Raw genomic sequence first — 20048 nt, forward strand, 5'->3', positions numbered from 1 at the left:
TTGCTTTGCCCCATTTTTGGGAAACATTAAATTTAGCTCCTGCTACCAAACCAACCTACCCACCTGTATCTACCCTATATATGTTATCCTTCTTCCTGTCACAATAGATGAAAGCTTTGATCTAAGGCCAGCTCCATGACATGCACACTAATGTCCCCTCTCCTACTTATATACTCTACTCTTATAGTTGTCTCGTCTCTCCAAAATCATTTGCATTTCCTATAGGGTTACTTTCATTAGCATAAATCAAATTGTAATAATAAAAAATGCATTAATTGCTATCAAAACTAATTCTTAATGCCTGGAAAAGATGCCTCAAAAACTTACTTCTTCAACTTGCCTTGTTTAAGTTTTTTTTTTTTTCCTGCCGCACTCAAAGCTTTCTTGTCAATCCTTCAATGTACTCCACATGCTGAAGACAGCATCGGAGTTCATCTTTAACATGCTTGACCTACTTAAATATTTAGCACAACTGGCACCTTACTCTGGTGAAACATTTCCTTGGACACCACCCTCTCATTGTTCTCCTCAATATGTTCACTTCTCAGATTCTCTACTGATCCCTACTCATTCCCCAGCCTCTGAATATCATAGTTGCCTCCCATTCCTTTACACAGATCTATTTCTACACTCTTTGTCCTCTATCCCTAAACAAGTTCATACACTTTTTCCTTGTGCCTTTAAATCCTATCTGTACTCACATTTCTCAGATGCTGTTAGGAACCCAGACAAACTTCTCAAATTCCAGGCTTCTTTTTTTTTCTCCCAAATGCTACTAATGTCTTTTGTTGTCTAATATATACCAAACATATAGTATTGTGGTGGTAATCTAATTGTATTGAAATATTATTTTGATTTGTACTGAAATATTAATTTGATTGTATGTTAATAAATAAAGTTGTCTGGGGGTCAGAGCTACTAGAGCCATAGCAAGAGTGTGGCGGTGGTGGCACACGCCTTTAATCCCATAGATATCTGTGTGTTCAGGGTCAGAGCTATTAGAGCCATAGCAAGAGTGTGGCGGTGGTGGCACACGCCTTTAATCCCATAGATATCTGTGTGTTCAGGGTCAGAGCTATTAGAGCCATAGCAAGAGTGTGGCGGTGGTGGCACACGCCTTTAATCCCATAAGATCTCTGTGTGTTCAGGGATACAGCCAGCATTGGAGACATATGCCTTTAAGACCTAGGGGGCTGTACATTCAGACAGTGACGAGGCAGTCATGTGTTTGGGTTTACAACCAATGAGAAGGCAGAACAACATACTTTAAAAATACGAACCGAGAGGAGGTAGGTCTCTTTTCGCGAAGCTGGGACAGCAGGAGGAAGGGTGAGATTTTAGCTCTGAGCTCTGACCTCTCGGCTTTCTCTTTTACATTGTTTCTGTGTTTCTTATTTAATAAGACGGTTGGTTACATCTACATCTGGCGCCCAACGTGACAAGAATCCATTAAAAACTGCTTGGCTTGGCGGCAGGTCCGCTTTCCCGCAAGGGCGGCAGGCGGCCCGCGGCGGCGGCAGCGGCAGCGGCGGCACACGGCGGCCGGCGGCGATCGGCTTCTTAGTCCGAGCTGCTGGCGTCCTAGTCCGGGTAGCAACTTCTAGCCCGGGCCTAGGTCTGTGAGCAGCTTGCCTAAAGCCGGTGCTACAAACAACTCAGACCTGCCCTGCCGAACAGGGCCCTGCCTGTAAAGCCAACGCACGTGGTCGGAGCTTAAGGAAGCCAGACCCAAGCCTTGACTCGGCACAAGAGGGAACACGTGGCTGCATTTAAGCTTTAGCCGGCTACGCTTTCTTGTGCGTTCTCTCTTTCCTCTCTCTCTCTCTCTCTCTCTCTCTCTCTCTCTCTCTCTCTCTCTCTCTCTGGATTTACACCTGGGACACTAGGTGGCTGCTTTGAAAATCCCCTCGGATTTCTACTGTTCTACGCAGATTTGGTAAGTCATAATATATCAGATATTTTAAAGGAAACTATCTAAAAGAGAATTTTTTTCCACATTAAAAAACAAATGGGTTTTATGTGTGCATTGGAAGAAAATTGGTTTTTCTTTGAAATTTTAGGCAGTCTGGCAATGGAACAACTATATAATATTAGTATTGGTGGAATTATGCACCTCATCACTATAATAATCCACATTTTAATATTTAAAAAGATAGTCAATTTAAGTGCCAGGATAACAGCGTTAGAAGAACTTGTTAAACCTGTAAAAATTCAGACAGAAGAAATTAACAGTGAAGTTGTTTCAAGTCGGGATCATAAGGTTGCAGAAAGAAAGCCTGTTTTCACACAGTCACCCTTAATTTATCCTGTAACAGTACAGCAGATGCCTGATCAAATGGCTACACAAAATACTTGGGCTCCAATTGAAATGTTGGATTTAAAAAGGTTTAAGGAGGCAATAGTATCTTATGGCATGCATTCCCCATATGTAAAGCAAATGTTAAACACTTGGTCAACATATAATAGGATAGTACCACAGGACTGGCGGGACCTCGCACAAGGTGTTCTGGAACCCAGCCAGAGACTTCAATTTCTGACTTGGTTTAAGGAGGAGGCTAAAAACATAGAAAAACAATGGAGGGATAAAGGAGTACAAGTTTGCCAGGATCAGCTTATGGGCGAAGGCCAATATGCTTCAGCACAAGCACAATGTTTATATGATGTCCAAACCCTAATTTTATGTCGAACGGCAGCCTTGAATGCATGGGACAAAGTTGAGGAACCAGGAAAAAAATCTGAGTCATTTACAAAGGTGAAGCAAGGCCCAAAAGAGTCTTTTACAGATTTTTTACAAAGACTGGCTTCAGCAGTAAAGAGAACGGTCTCGGATTCAGAAGCTGGTAAGGCAATAATTGAATCTTTGGCCTTTGAGAATGCGAATACAGCATGCAAAAGAATAATCAGGCCATTAAGGGCAAGATCTGCACCTATGGAAGATTGGATTAGAGAAACAATTAATGTTGAAGCTGATGAGCATGATGATACATGGGTAGGAGAAGTAATTTCAAAAGGTTTGAGGAGTGTTAGATGTTTTGGATGTGGAAAGCAAGGACATTTGAAAAGGGACTGTAGACAGGTCATTTCCAGAAACAATGTTTCTTCAAGGAACAATGGCAACAGAATGCCCCTTCCTTCTGGAGTATGCAGAAGGTGTGGTAAGGGAAAACACTGGACCAACGAATGTAGATCAACAAAGGACAGACAGGGTAATCCTTTGCCTCAGTCTTCGGGAAACTCCCAGAGGGGCCTCAGGCAGGCCCCCAGTGCAAATCCAGTTCAAACCTTTCCGGCAGCCATAGAGGAAATGCCTGCTCTGGAGAGCGATTAAATAACCAAATGCCTATTGGAATAAATCATGCTGGTCAGAATGATGAAACAGAGAGAATAGAAAATTCAGGAGAAAACATAAAGAAAATTTTTTGGCAAACTTCTATTAATGAACAAAGACCAAAATTAACGATAAAAATAAATGGTGTTTTGTTGTCTGGTCTGGTAGACACAGGTGCAGACGTTACCATAATTGCACCAGAATTTTGGCATCCAACTTGGCCTCTTCAGGAGGTAAACGTTCAACTGTTAGGAATTGGGACATTATCTCAGGTGAAACAGAGTGCAAGATGGCTCGAATGTATAGGTCCAGAAGGACAGAGAGGAAAATTAAAATCATATGTGGCTAACATAACTATGAACCTGTGGGGTCGAGACTTGTTGCAACAATGGAATACTCAGATTAACATCCCTCCAATCTCAGAAACAAATCATAAACTAGCACATGTTACTGAGAGAAATATTAGAAGATATTGTTCTAATGAGTGGTCACCAGCCATCCATATTATACAAGAACAGGGCACAATAACTGATGATCTTCCAAAGACACCAACAGCTCTACCTTTAAAATGGTTAACAGACAAGCCTGTATGGGTCCAGCAATGGCCTTTAACAACAGAGAAACTCCAGGCTTTAGAAGAGCTGGTAGAAGAACAGTTAAATGCTCAGCATATTGAAGAATCAACCAGCCCTTGGAATTCTCCTGTATTTGTTATTAAAAAGAAATCTGGTAAATGGAGAATGGTAACAGACCTTAGGGCAATTAACAAAGTAATTCAGCCAATGGGTTCTCTACAATCTGGGATGCCTTTGCCTACTCTGTTACCAAAAGGATGGCCTCTCATAGTTATTGATTTAAAAGACTGTTTCTTTTCAATACCCTTACAAGAAAAAGACAAAGAAAGATTTGCTTTTACAGTGCCTACTTATAATAATTCTCAACCGGTTAAAAGATTTCAATGGAGGGTCCTCCCACAGGGAATGTTGAATAGCCCAACTCTGTGCCAATATTTTGTACAACAGCCATTGGAAGTGATACGTAAAAAATTTCCTAAATCTATAATTTATCATTATATGGATGATATTTTACTAGCTGACTCAAATGCAGATACTTTAGAAATAATGTTTGAAGAAGTAAAGAAAATTTTGCCTCGCTGGGGATTACAAATTGCTCCTGAAAAGATACAAAGAGGAGATTCTATTAATTATTTAGGATATAAAATAGAGCTACAAAAAATTAGACCCCAAAAGGTGCAAATTCGGAGAGATAGACTACAGACTCTTAATGACTTTCAAAGATTATTTGGAGATATTTCTCATCTACGAACTATTGTTGGGGTAAAAAATGATGAACTGACTAATTTGTTCAAAACCTTAGAAGGTGACAAGGACTTAAATAGTCCAAGAGAATTATCACCTGAAGCTGAGAAAGAATTAGCATTGGTAGAAAAGAAAGTGCATGAAGGACACGTGAATCGTATTGATCCAAAGCTGGATTGCATTTTGGTTATCTTACCTTCTAGGCGTTCTCCTACTGGAATATTAATGCAGAGGGAAGATATTATATTGGAATGGATATTTTTACCAAATAAACCAAATAAAAAATTAAAAACTTATGTGGAAAAAATCTCTGACTTGATTTACAAAGGAAAATTGAGACTTCGTCAATTAGCAGGCATAGACCCAGCAGAAATTGTCGTACCATTAACTAAGGAGGACATTGAAAAATTATGGACAGAAAGTGAACCTTGGCAAAGAGCTTGCAGTAATTTTTTGGGAGAAATTAACAGCAAATATCCCAAAAGCAATAGAATTGATCTTATAAAGAGAGCTGAATGGATCTTGCCTCGAATTGTACGGCAAAAACCCATATCTGGAGTTCGTACATTTTATACAGATGCCAACAAAGAAGGAAAGGCAGGTTACAAATCAGAAAATTTAAGTAAAGTGGTTCAAAGTCCGTATAATTCAGTTCAAAAATCAGAATTGTATGCTATTCTGTTGGTATTAATGGATTTTTCAGAACCTCTCAACATAGTAACTGACTCTCAGTATGCTGAAAGAGTGGTGTTACATATTGAGACTGCAGAATTTATCCCTGATGCTTCAGAATTAACTTCACTATTTATTCAATTACAAGATACAATCAGGAAAAGGAATCATCCTTTATATATAACTCACATTCGATCCCATACTGGTCTGCCAGGCCCTCTAGCACAAGGCAATGAAGAGATTGATAAATTATTGATAGGAAATGTGCTGGAGGCCTCAGAATTTCATAAAAAACATCACGTTAATAGTAAAGGTTTAAAAAAGGATTTTTCCATAACCTGGCAACAAGCCAAAGAAATAATAAAGAAATGTCCTACTTGTTCCTTCTACAATCAGACGCCATTACCAGCAGGATGTAACCCAAAGGGTACTCAGAGAAATGAAATCTGGCAGATGGACGTGTTTCACTTTGCAGAATTTGGAAAATTGAAATATGTACACCACACTATCGATACTTATTCAGGATTTCAATGGGCAACTGCTTTGAGTTCTGAAAAAGCTGATTCTGTAATCACTCATTTGCTAGAAGTTATGGCCATCATGGGTATACCTGCACAAATCAAAACTGACAATGCTCCATCATATGTCTCTGTTAAAATGAAACAGTTTTTTGCTTATTACAATATAAAGCATATTACAGGCATACCACATAATCCTACAGGTCAAGCAGTTATAGAAAGATCAAACAGAACTCTAAAGGATATGCTAAATAAACAGAAATGGGTAACAAAAACCCCCAGAAATAGACTGCATAATGCTCTTCTAACTTTGAATTTTCTGAATGCCAATGAGAAAGGAACAACAGCTGCAGAGAGACATTGGATAATAGAAAAAACTACAGAATTAAATCAGCCTATATACTTTAAGGATGTGCTGACCTCAGAATGGAAACCAGGGTATGTATTACATTGGGGACGTGGTTTTGCTTTTGTTTCTACAGGAGAAGATAAGCTGTGGGTACCATCAAAATTGATAAAGGTTCGATTTGAACAAGAGAGACCTCTTAATTAGAGGAGGTGATAGTTCATCAACCAGCATGAACATCCAATTTAAACTAACTTGTATCAATAACACATGCCTTTTCATTTAATCAGATAATAACTTGTCAAAAGGAAACATCCCCAAAATTAGTCTTGGGGAAAGGTTTTTGTTTTTGTCTTTTAGGAGAATGAAGGTTAAGGAATCTGAAGAACACTGGACAAATGAGACAACTGAAGAAAAGGGACAAATCATCTATCCCAAGAAACAGAGTGAAACGGTGTATGGGTATATATTATCTAAAAAAATTTTATGTCTTCCTAAATGTTTGTTTCTGCTTTTCTCTAAAGATTTAACACTATTGGTCTTCTAACAGTCCCAGTTCAATTAAAATTTAAAGCTGACTTTGGAGTTGGAGAATGGCTCTCTCCTTCTTTAAAATCAAGCATGTTGTTAAAAGGAAAATGCAAACTCCCTGTATCATGCCAGAATAAGAGCCATTTCTGCTATGGTACAGGACAAAAGCAAAATTAATTAAGGGACTATTCTATTACTAATCTCAACTCTTTGATTCTATTCTGATTCTTTAAACTGTTCTCAAAGTATAAATTTTATATCAAAATTTACAAGATTAATATATATATATACATTTTAAACTTTGTTAAGATATGAATGGTCACATAGAGTACTAACTAATTCTAGAAAAAAGGCTAGCTACATATATATGTTTTTGTGTTCGAGTCTCTTATCAGTTTTCTGCAGGAAATCATGGCCAGGCCTAACATCAACTGAAGTCTACAGAAAGAAGATGGGGCCCCACAACAACAACAATTCCACGTGGACAATAATAATATCATTAAGCTGAAAAACATCATCCACAGATCAGCTTTGAACTACAAGGTGCTCAGAGCAAATTTGAGATGACTAGCTGAGATGATCCAGTCTCAAAGACTACTTGAATAAGGACTTGAGATAAACCCTGAACTTTGGCATTATACACAGACTGGATAGTGAAGGATATAGTTACCTCTCTTAGAATTTGACACTTAACCTAAAATTTTTCTTTCAGGATAAAGAAAACTTCGCCCATACCCAGCAGGAAGCAATTTTAAGAATACGACGCCCACATTCCCAAAGAGGTGGTGTGGGGCGGGTGGTTTTTTGGTCTTTTTAATGGGTTTTGGGTCTGGGATAATTTTCAGTATTTAGGGGGGTTGGTTACAAGTTATTGTCAAGGGTTAGGAAAAAGGCTAAGCAAAGGAGATTAGATTCAAAGTTCTTGTTTAAAAAAAAAAAAAAAGAGAAAGAAAGAAAAGAAAAAGACAATTACTAGTTTTAAATACTTTACATTGGATTGAATTGTTTTATATTGTACACAAATTTGAAACTGATATTGTTAGAAAATGCTATATGTATATTTCTAATTGTATTTATTCCATCCATTTAACAATGTAATGCAAATTTCTGATCCTTGAATGTTATTATTATCAACTATTAGGATATAAAGAAATGAAAGCTAGTAGTTAGACATTATCATAGAACTTGTAGTCATATTAGATATGTTTTAAAAATTGAGCAGAGATGTTTTAGACAGGTCATCTTCAAACCCTTCAGAGATCTACAGAATATGGCATTTAAAATGTTTTAATAACTTAGAAAATTTTTCTTTTTTGAGACATGTCGGCTCCTGGCAGTACCAATCTACTTTAGAGAAAATATGGGCATTGAAGAAACTGCATATGGAGTCAACTTTCATTCTGGCAAAAGTTAGCCACTGGACAACAAAGTATCCTCGAATCAACAGGACAAAATGGACAGACAGATCACGAAACAAGGGACTACTGATTCTTGCCAAAACAAGTGTGGTTATGGCTTTATCAAAAGGCATCTTCTGAGGCCAGGACAATATGGCCCCATCCCTGAAGTGGCCTTCGCATCCGGAAAAGGTACGGTGCCCTTTTCTTCGAAGGCAGCTTAACAGGCAGAGGGCCGATGGATTCTGTTGTACAATGGAACAGCAGCTGAAAGCTCATGCCTCTCAAAAGTAGACTGGCATTTAATAGAGGGATGTGGAGAAGAAGGGGATGCTGAGATGAAGCCATATATACACAGCCAAGAAGAATGGACAGCTGAATTAAAAAACTGTCAACAATTTCCAGAATTTAAAATCCTGAATCATGACAGGACACTAGTGGAATTCAGGTGTTTCTGGTACGTGGACTGCTCTCACCCAATGTGAGGTTGAACTGTTGACCTTGTGTACATCCTACTTCACAAATGAGTCTGTCAGATACACTAAGCCTATAGGCTGAAGATGATGCCCCAACACTGCGGAGAAACCTCAGGTGACTGCCCAGGCAGCTGGCTGTTTCTGTCAACTCACAAAATTTTTTTTGGAAGTTGCTTGCATGCACTTCCTGTTTTTATTTTTGTTAGCTAATATTATTCCCTTCTTGGGTCTCTGAGGGAGTTGAAGATTAGTTAGTTATGGTTGAAGATTAGTTAGTTATAGTTGAAAATTAATTAGGATAGAAAGTACATTAGATACATCTTGGATTTACCAAAATAGGATAGAAAATGGAATTATTTTCTCTGATTCGTCAAATACCTGTTTAGGTATTTATTACTTGTATATATTGTATATAGTTATTGTACTTTTGTATATAGTTTTTCTTTTGTTAGTCATAACCTTTTGCTTTTTTTCTTTTTATTAAAATAGAAAAGGGGAAATGTGGTGGTAATCTAATTGTATTGAAATATTATTTTGATTTGTACTGAAATATTAATTTGATTGTATGTTAATAAATAAAGTTGTCTGGGGGTCAGAGCTACTAGAGCCATAGCAAGAGTGTGGCGGTGGTGGCACACGCCTTTAATCCCATAGATATCTGTGTGTTCAGGGATACAGCCAGCATTGGAGACATATGCCTTTAAGACCTAGGGGGCTGTACATTCAGACAGTGACGAGGCAGTCATGTGTTTGGGTTTACAACCAATGAGAAGGCAGAACAACATACTTTAAAAATACGAACCGAGAGGAGGTAGGTCTCTTTTCGCGAAGCTGGGACAGCAGGAGGAAGGGTGAGATTTTAGCTCTGAGCTCTGACCTCTCGGCTTTCTCTTTTACATTGTTTCTGTGTTTCTTATTTAATAAGACGGTTGGTTACATCTACATCTGGCGCCCAACGTGACAAGAATCCATTAAAAACTGCTTGGCTTGGCGGCAGGTCCGCTTTCCCGCAAGGGCGGCAGGCGGCCCGCGGCGGCGGCAGCGGCAGCGGCGGCACACGGCGGCCGGCGGCGATCGGCTTCTTAGTCCGAGCTGCTGGCGTCCTAGTCCGGGTAGCAACTTCTAGCCCGGGCCTAGGTCTGTGAGCAGCTTGCCTAAAGCCGGTGCTACAAACAACTCAGACCTGCCCTGCCGAACAGGGCCCTGCCTGTAAAGCCAACGCACGTGGTCGGAGCTTAAGGAAGCCAGACCCAAGCCTTGACTCGGCACAAGAGGGAACACGTGGCTGCATTTAAGCTTTAGCCGGCTACGCTTTCTTGTGCGTTCTCTCTTTCCTCTCTCTCTCTCTCTCTCTCTCTCTCTCTCTCTCTCTCTCTCTCTCTCTGGATTTACACCTGGGACACTAGGTGGCTGCTTTGAAAATCCCCTCGGATTTCTACTGTTCTACGCAGATTTGGTAAGTCATAATATATCAGATATTTTAAAGGAAACTATCTAAAAGAGAATTTTTTTCCACATTAAAAAACAAATGGGTTTTATGTGTGCATTGGAAGAAAATTGGTTTTTCTTTGAAATTTTAGGCAGTCTGGCAATGGAACAACTATATAATATTAGTATTGGTGGAATTATGCACCTCATCACTATAATAATCCACATTTTAATATTTAAAAAGATAGTCAATTTAAGTGCCAGGATAACAGCGTTAGAAGAACTTGTTAAACCTGTAAAAATTCAGACAGAAGAAATTAACAGTGAAGTTGTTTCAAGTCGGGATCATAAGGTTGCAGAAAGAAAGCCTGTTTTCACACAGTCACCCTTAATTTATCCTGTAACAGTACAGCAGATGCCTGATCAAATGGCTACACAAAATACTTGGGCTCCAATTGAAATGTTGGATTTAAAAAGGTTTAAGGAGGCAATAGTATCTTATGGCATGCATTCCCCATATGTAAAGCAAATGTTAAACACTTGGTCAACATATAATAGGATAGTACCACAGGACTGGCGGGACCTCGCACAAGGTGTTCTGGAACCCAGCCAGAGACTTCAATTTCTGACTTGGTTTAAGGAGGAGGCTAAAAACATAGAAAAACAATGGAGGGATAAAGGAGTACAAGTTTGCCAGGATCAGCTTATGGGCGAAGGCCAATATGCTTCAGCACAAGCACAATGTTTATATGATGTCCAAACCCTAATTTTATGTCGAACGGCAGCCTTGAATGCATGGGACAAAGTTGAGGAACCAGGAAAAAAATCTGAGTCATTTACAAAGGTGAAGCAAGGCCCAAAAGAGTCTTTTACAGATTTTTTACAAAGACTGGCTTCAGCAGTAAAGAGAACGGTCTCGGATTCAGAAGCTGGTAAGGCAATAATTGAATCTTTGGCCTTTGAGAATGCGAATACAGCATGCAAAAGAATAATCAGGCCATTAAGGGCAAGATCTGCACCTATGGAAGATTGGATTAGAGAAACAATTAATGTTGAAGCTGATGAGCATGATGATACATGGGTAGGAGAAGTAATTTCAAAAGGTTTGAGGAGTGTTAGATGTTTTGGATGTGGAAAGCAAGGACATTTGAAAAGGGACTGTAGACAGGTCATTTCCAGAAACAATGTTTCTTCAAGGAACAATGGCAACAGAATGCCCCTTCCTTCTGGAGTATGCAGAAGGTGTGGTAAGGGAAAACACTGGACCAACGAATGTAGATCAACAAAGGACAGACAGGGTAATCCTTTGCCTCAGTCTTCGGGAAACTCCCAGAGGGGCCTCAGGCAGGCCCCCAGTGCAAATCCAGTTCAAACCTTTCCGGCAGCCATAGAGGAAATGCCTGCTCTGGAGAGCGATTAAATAACCAAATGCCTATTGGAATAAATCATGCTGGTCAGAATGATGAAACAGAGAGAATAGAAAATTCAGGAGAAAACATAAAGAAAATTTTTTGGCAAACTTCTATTAATGAACAAAGACCAAAATTAACGATAAAAATAAATGGTGTTTTGTTGTCTGGTCTGGTAGACACAGGTGCAGACGTTACCATAATTGCACCAGAATTTTGGCATCCAACTTGGCCTCTTCAGGAGGTAAACGTTCAACTGTTAGGAATTGGGACATTATCTCAGGTGAAACAGAGTGCAAGATGGCTCGAATGTATAGGTCCAGAAGGACAGAGAGGAAAATTAAAACCATATGTGGCTAACATAACTATGAACCTGTGGGGTCGAGACTTGTTGCAACAATGGAATACTCAGATTAACATCCCTCCAATCTCAGAAACAAATCATAAACTAGCACATGTTACTGAGAGAAATATTAGAAGATATTGTTCTAATGAGTGGTCACCAGCCATCCATATTATACAAGAACAGGGCACAATAACTGATGATCTTCCAAAGACACCAACAGCTCTACCTTTAAAATGGTTAACAGACAAGCCTGTATGGGTCCAGCAATGGCCTTTAACAACAGAGAAACTCCAGGCTTTAGAAGAGCTGGTAGAAGAACAGTTAAATGCTCAGCATATTGAAGAATCAACCAGCCCTTGGAATTCTCCTGTATTTGTTATTAAAAAGAAATCTGGTAAATGGAGAATGGTAACAGACCTTAGGGCAATTAACAAAGTAATTCAGCCAATGGGTTCTCTACAATCTGGGATGCCTTTGCCTACTCTGTTACCAAAAGGATGGCCTCTCATAGTTATTGATTTAAAAGACTGTTTCTTTTCAATACCCTTACAAGAAAAAGACAAAGAAAGATTTGCTTTTACAGTGCCTACTTATAATAATTCTCAACCGGTTAAAAGATTTCAATGGAGGGTCCTCCCACAGGGAATGTTGAATAGCCCAACTCTGTGCCAATATTTTGTACAACAGCCATTGGAAGTGATACGTAAAAAATTTCCTAAATCTATAATTTATCATTATATGGATGATATTTTACTAGCTGACTCAAATGCAGATACTTTAGAAATAATGTTTGAAGAAGTAAAGAAAATTTTGCCTCGCTGGGGATTACAAATTGCTCCTGAAAAGATACAAAGAGGAGATTCTATTAATTATTTAGGATATAAAATAGAGCTACAAAAAATTAGACCCCAAAAGGTGCAAATTCGGAGAGATAGACTACAGACTCTTAATGACTTTCAAAGATTATTTGGAGATATTTCTCATCTACGAACTATTGTTGGGGTAAAAAATGATGAACTGACTAATTTGTTCAAAACCTTAGAAGGTGACAAGGACTTAAATAGTCCAAGAGAATTATCACCTGAAGCTGAGAAAGAATTAGCATTGGTAGAAAAGAAAGTGCATGAAGGACACGTGAATCGTATTGATCCAAAGCTGGATTGCATTTTGGTTATCTTACCTTCTAGGCGTTCTCCTACTGGAATATTAATGCAGAGGGAAGATATTATATTGGAATGGATATTTTTACCAAATAAACCAAATAAAAAATTAAAAACTTATGTGGAAAAAATCTCTGACTTGATTTACAAAGGAAAATTGAGACTTCGTCAATTAGCAGGCATAGACCCAGCAGAAATTGTCGTACCATTAACTAAGGAGGACATTGAAAAATTATGGACAGAAAGTGAACCTTGGCAAAGAGCTTGCAGTAATTTTTTGGGAGAAATTAACAGCAAATATCCCAAAAGCAATAGAATTGATCTTATAAAGAGAGCTGAATGGATCTTGCCTCGAATTGTACGGCAAAAACCCATATCTGGAGTTCGTACATTTTATACAGATGCCAACAAAGAAGGAAAGGCAGGTTACAAATCAGAAAATTTAAGTAAAGTGGTTCAAAGTCCGTATAATTCAGTTCAAAAATCAGAATTGTATGCTATTCTGTTGGTATTAATGGATTTTTCAGAACCTCTCAACATAGTAACTGACTCTCAGTATGCTGAAAGAGTGGTGTTACATATTGAGACTGCAGAATTTATCCCTGATGCTTCAGAATTAACTTCACTATTTATTCAATTACAAGATACAATCAGGAAAAGGAATCATCCTTTATATATAACTCACATTCGATCCCATACTGGTCTGCCAGGCCCTCTAGCACAAGGCAATGAAGAGATTGATAAATTATTGATAGGAAATGTGCTGGAGGCCTCAGAATTTCATAAAAAACATCACGTTAATAGTAAAGGTTTAAAAAAGGATTTTTCCATAACCTGGCAACAAGCCAAAGAAATAATAAAGAAATGTCCTACTTGTTCCTTCTACAATCAGACGCCATTACCAGCAGGATGTAACCCAAAGGGTACTCAGAGAAATGAAATCTGGCAGATGGACGTGTTTCACTTTGCAGAATTTGGAAAATTGAAATATGTACACCACACTATCGATACTTATTCAGGATTTCAATGGGCAACTGCTTTGAGTTCTGAAAAAGCTGATTCTGTAATCACTCATTTGCTAGAAGTTATGGCCATCATGGGTATACCTGCACAAATCAAAACTGACAATGCTCCATCATATGTCTCTGTTAAAATGAAACAGTTTTTTGCTTATTACAATATAAAGCATATTACAGGCATACCACATAATCCTACAGGTCAAGCAGTTATAGAAAGATCAAACAGAACTCTAAAGGATATGCTAAATAAACAGAAATGGGTAACAAAAACCCCCAGAAATAGACTGCATAATGCTCTTCTAACTTTGAATTTTCTGAATGCCAATGAGAAAGGAACAACAGCTGCAGAGAGACATTGGATAATAGAAAAAACTACAGAATTAAATCAGCCTATATACTTTAAGGATGTGCTGACCTCAGAATGGAAACCAGGGTATGTATTACATTGGGGACGTGGTTTTGCTTTTGTTTCTACAGGAGAAGATAAGCTGTGGGTACCATCAAAATTGATAAAGGTTCGATTTGAACAAGAGAGACCTCTTAATTAGAGGAGGTGATAGTTCATCAACCAGCATGAACATCCAATTTAAACTAACTTGTATCAATAACACATGCCTTTTCATTTAATCAGATAATAACTTGTCAAAAGGAAACATCCCCAAAATTAGTCTTGGGGAAAGGTTTTTGTTTTTGTCTTTTAGGAGAATGAAGGTTAAGGAATCTGAAGAACACTGGACAAATGAGACAACTGAAGAAAAGGGACAAATCATCTATCCCAAGAAACAGAGTGAAACGGTGTATGGGTATATATTATCTAAAAAAATTTTATGTCTTCCTAAATGTTTGTTTCTGCTTTTCTCTAAAGATTTAACACTATTGGTCTTCTAACAGTCCCAGTTCAATTAAAATTTAAAGCTGACTTTGGAGTTGGAGAATGGCTCTCTCCTTCTTTAAAATCAAGCATGTTGTTAAAAGGAAAATGCAAACTCCCTGTATCATGCCAGAATAAGAGCCATTTCTGCTATGGTACAGGACAAAAGCAAAATTAATTAAGGGACTATTCTATTACTAATCTCAACTCTTTGATTCTATTCTGATTCTTTAAACTGTTCTCAAAGTATAAATTTTATATCAAAATTTACAAGATTAATATATATATATACATTTTAAACTTTGTTAAGATATGAATGGTCACATAGAGTACTAACTAATTCTAGAAAAAAGGCTAGCTACATATATATGTTTTTGTGTTCGAGTCTCTTATCAGTTTTCTGCAGGAAATCATGGCCAGGCCTAACATCAACTGAAGTCTACAGAAAGAAGATGGGGCCCCACAACAACAACAATTCCACGTGGACAATAATAATATCATTAAGCTGAAAAACATCATCCACAGATCAGCTTTGAACTACAAGGTGCTCAGAGCAAATTTGAGATGACTAGCTGAGATGATCCAGTCTCAAAGACTACTTGAATAAGGACTTGAGATAAACCCTGAACTTTGGCATTATACACAGACTGGATAGTGAAGGATATAGTTACCTCTCTTAGAATTTGACACTTAACCTAAAATTTTTCTTTCAGGATAAAGAAAACTTCGCCCATACCCAGCAGGAAGCAATTTTAAGAATACGACGCCCACATTCCCAAAGAGGTGGTGTGGGGCGGGTGGTTTTTTGGTCTTTTTAATGGGTTTTGGGTCTGGGATAATTTTCAGTATTTAGGGGGGTTGGTTACAAGTTATTGTCAAGGGTTAGGAAAAAGGCTAAGCAAAGGAGATTAGATTCAAAGTTCTTGTTTAAAAAAAAAAAAAAGAGAAAGAAAGAAAAGAAAAAGACAATTACTAGTTTTAAATACTTTACATTGGATTGAATTGTTTTATATTGTACACAAATTTGAAACTGATATTGTTAGAAAATGCTATATGTATATTTCTAATTGTATTTATTCCATCCATTTAACAATGTAATGCAAATTTCTGATCCTTGAATGTTATTATTATCAACTATTAGGATATAAAGAAATGAAAGCTAGTAGTTAGACATTATCATAGAACTTGTAGTCATATTAGATATGTTTTAAAAATTGAGCAGAGATGTTTTAGACAGGTCATCTTCAAACCCTTCAGAGATCTACAGAATATGGCATTTAAAATGTTTTAATAACTTAGAAAATTTTTCTTTTTTGAGACATGTCGGCTCCTGGCAGTACCAATCTACTTTAGAGAAAATATGGGCATTGAAGAAACTGCATATGGAGTCAACTTTCATTCTGGCAAAAGTTAGCCACTGGACAACAAAGTATCCTCGAATCAACAGGACAAAATGGACAGACAGATCACGAAACAAGGGACTACTGATTCTTGCCAAAACAAGTGTGGTTATGGCTTTATCAAAAGGCATCTTCTGAGGCCAGGACAATATGGCCCCATCCCTGAAGTGGCCTTCGCATCCGGAAAAGGTACGGTGCCCTTTTCTTCGAAGGCAGCTTAACAGGCAGAGGGCCGATGGATTCTGTTGTACAATGGAACAGCAGCTGAAAGCTCATGCCTCTCAAAAGTAGACTGGCATTTAATAGAGGGATGTGGAGAAGAAGGGGATGCTGAGATGAAGCCATATATACACAGCCAAGAAGAATGGACAGCTGAATTAAAAAACTGTCAACAATTTCCAGAATTTAAAATCCTGAATCATGACAGGACACTAGTGGAATTCAGGTGTTTCTGGTACGTGGACTGCTCTCACCCAATGTGAGGTTGAACTGTTGACCTTGTGTACATCCTACTTCACAAATGAGTCTGTCAGATACACTAAGCCTATAGGCTGAAGATGATGCCCCAACACTGCGGAGAAACCTCAGGTGACTGCCCAGGCAGCTGGCTGTTTCTGTCAACTCACAAAATTTTTTTTGGAAGTTGCTTGCATGCACTTCCTGTTTTTATTTTTGTTAGCTAATATTATTCCCTTCTTGGGTCTCTGAGGGAGTTGAAGATTAGTTAGTTATGGTTGAAGATTAGTTAGTTATAGTTGAAAATTAATTAGGATAGAAAGTACATTAGATACATCTTGGATTTACCAAAATAGGATAGAAAATGGAATTATTTTCTCTGATTCGTCAAATACCTGTTTAGGTATTTATTACTTGTATATATTGTATATAGTTATTGTACTTTTGTATATAGTTTTTCTTTTGTTAGTCATAACCTTTTGCTTTTTTTCTTTTTATTAAAATAGAAAAGGGGAAATGTGGTGGTAATCTAATTGTATTGAAATATTATTTTGATTTGTACTGAAATATTAATTTGATTGTATGTTAATAAATAAAGTTGTCTGGGGGTCAGAGCTACTAGAGCCATAGCAAGAGTGTGGCGGTGGTGGCACACGCCTTTAATCCCATAGATATCTGTGTGTTCAGGGTCAGAGCTATTAGAGCCATAGCAAGAGTGTGGCGGTGGTGGCACACGCCTTTAATCCCATAGATATCTGTGTGTTCAGGGTCAGAGCTATTAGAGCCATAGCAAGAGTGTGGCGGTGGTGGCACACGCCTTTAATCCCATAAGATCTCTGTGTGTTCAGGGATACAGCCAGCATTGGAGACATATGCCTTTAAGACCTAGGGGGCTGTACATTCAGACAGTGACGAGGCAGTCATGTGTTTGGGTTTACAACCAATGAGAAGGCAGAACAACATACTTTAAAAATACGAACCGAGAGGAGGTAGGTCTCTTTTCGCGAAGCTGGGACAGCAGGAGGAAGGGTGAGATTTTAGCTCTGAGCTCTGACCTCTCGGCTTTCTCTTTTACATTGTTTCTGTGTTTCTTATTTAATAAGACGGTTGGTTACATCTACATAGTATGTCTAAAATTGAGCTTTTTGGTATAAGCTCAACAAACTGCCTTCACACTGAGTCTTTTTCTTCATAAAAGGCATCTCGGTTTCAAAAAGTGCATGTCAAAATCCTTAGCACATCTTTTTCTCTCTCTTAATGGCAACCAATTAGCGAATTATCCATTTTCACCACCTGTGCCCTATCATTCACTGGACTGTTGGGATAGACTCTGGGTTTATCACACACTTTTCTTCTTATCCCTATGAATATTCTGCTTCCTACAACACACTGATGCTGTAAAACATAGATGGGATCATAGTATTATTATACTACAGTTGTCAGCACCTTCTGTTGTCACTCAAAGTAAAATCAGAAGTCCTTACTGTGAGCTACATGACCTTGAGTGAGTTAGTCCCAGTGAATCTCTTAACCTCAGCAAATCACACTCCCCTCATTTACTGCCTCCCTTTGCATTTGCTTCCTTGCCGTAACTGTAATTTCCTGAGCACAGTCCATTTGAGGGGCTTTTCTCTTCTGGGCCCTTAATAGCAATAGTTTTTTGTCCATAAAATCTCATGATTGCCCACTTATTTCTAGCAGTGTTCATGTGTTACTTCCAATCACATGAGCGTATAATTGGCTTGCTCCAACAACAAAGGGCAAAACAGCAGTGAATTAAATACACACTTTGTTTTTCTGTTGTGTATCAATCTGAACATTAGTAGCCCAAAGCTATTGCTACTGTTCCATGTCATCAGAGAGCCAGCTATCTTTAGCCATGTTGTATAGCCAACTTCAAGATGTAATGTCCATCTTGAGGTATAGAACAACTGTGACATTTACACCACCATGTTAACCTGTTAGACACTGGAGAAGGAGAAACAACAAGAGGAATTAATACACAATTTCAATAGCCAGAGCTTAATCACCAGTTTAAGAAAGGCCAGGAAGGTCATCTTAGCTGTGTGGCTATATGACTAACTAAAACCCAAGTGTCTTCTAACTAAGAGAAAAGGTGAACATGAGTAGATGATGAGTAGTAATCACAATATCATAGCGCAAAGGTTTCATGTGATGTACTCATAAAAATGAAAAGACTTGCCTAGCTCTATGGTTATCTTCAATTTGTTTCATTGCTTATTTACTTTCTGTCTCCTACCCCTACAATATCAGATTCTTGGGGGCAAATTGTTATTTTTTGATCATGTCATCTCCACGAAAATATACATTGAACCAGTGTGTTAGATGAAAAATTGTCTGTAAAATAAAGAACTTACCATTCTCTTATTTCAAATGCATCACTATATGCTGCTCTCTACCTGAACTCCCCTGTTACTCTTAATGCACATTAGTATGAGCTTTATTTGAGTTTCAAATACAGGCTCCTCAGTGACAACTTTGTGGACTCATTATGTGTCCATGCCAAATGCACACACCTGCCCTGCACTATGTGGTTTTCCATTTCATTGTCCTTCTCCACAATTGTATATAAACTCTTTGAGGATAAAGAACCATAGATTAGTTTTACATTGTAGGCTCACCATTAGCCATATTATAATTCTGATTATAATTCACTCCAAGTGATTCATGTAAAAAAAAAAACAGTTTTTAAAGTGAGGTGCTCATTGGTGTGGGATTGCTTCACAAAAGGGCTCATCTGGGTATCTTTTTTTTTTTTTTTTAAGAAAAAGTCATATTCTTTATAAATCCGGAGTTCCTTCTCTCCTTTCTACACTGGGCAGGTTTTTCTTCCCTTCTGTAGTTTGGAAAGTGAAGAGAGAATGTAGCTCAACAAAGTGGCTCAGAACTGTGGGTACTACTCTGGGACAATAAGCCAATCACTAAACTTAAAATGAATCACACTAGTAGTTTCTTTGAGAAATTTTCATCTAGAATCACACTTGTAGTTTCTTTGAGAAATCTTCATCTAGCAAGCAATTGTGTCAACTTTTTGCTTAACATTGGTTACAAAGGTGATAAAGGACCCGACTTTGTAAAGTCCTATCAAATTAGATAGTGAGGTTTAGATAAGATATCATCCCTGCCTATCTTTTTCATCTTGAAATAATTATAAAATAGACCCAACGCTTCTCTCTCTTCAAGTGGAAGCCCAAGCTGCTTACCAGAAAAACAAACAACAAACAAAACAAAACAAAAAACCTATGTGTGAAGGAGGAGAGATTCTCAGTCCTGGTTAGAAATACTAAAAATTTAGAAATCCCCTTGGGTGATACTTTAAACCTAAACTAAAGTATTTCATTGTTGTATAAT

This window comes from Peromyscus maniculatus, chromosome 7 (genome assembly GCF_049852395.1).
Source record: "Peromyscus maniculatus bairdii isolate BWxNUB_F1_BW_parent chromosome 7, HU_Pman_BW_mat_3.1, whole genome shotgun sequence".
Lineage (NCBI taxonomy): Eukaryota > Metazoa > Chordata > Mammalia > Rodentia > Cricetidae > Peromyscus > Peromyscus maniculatus.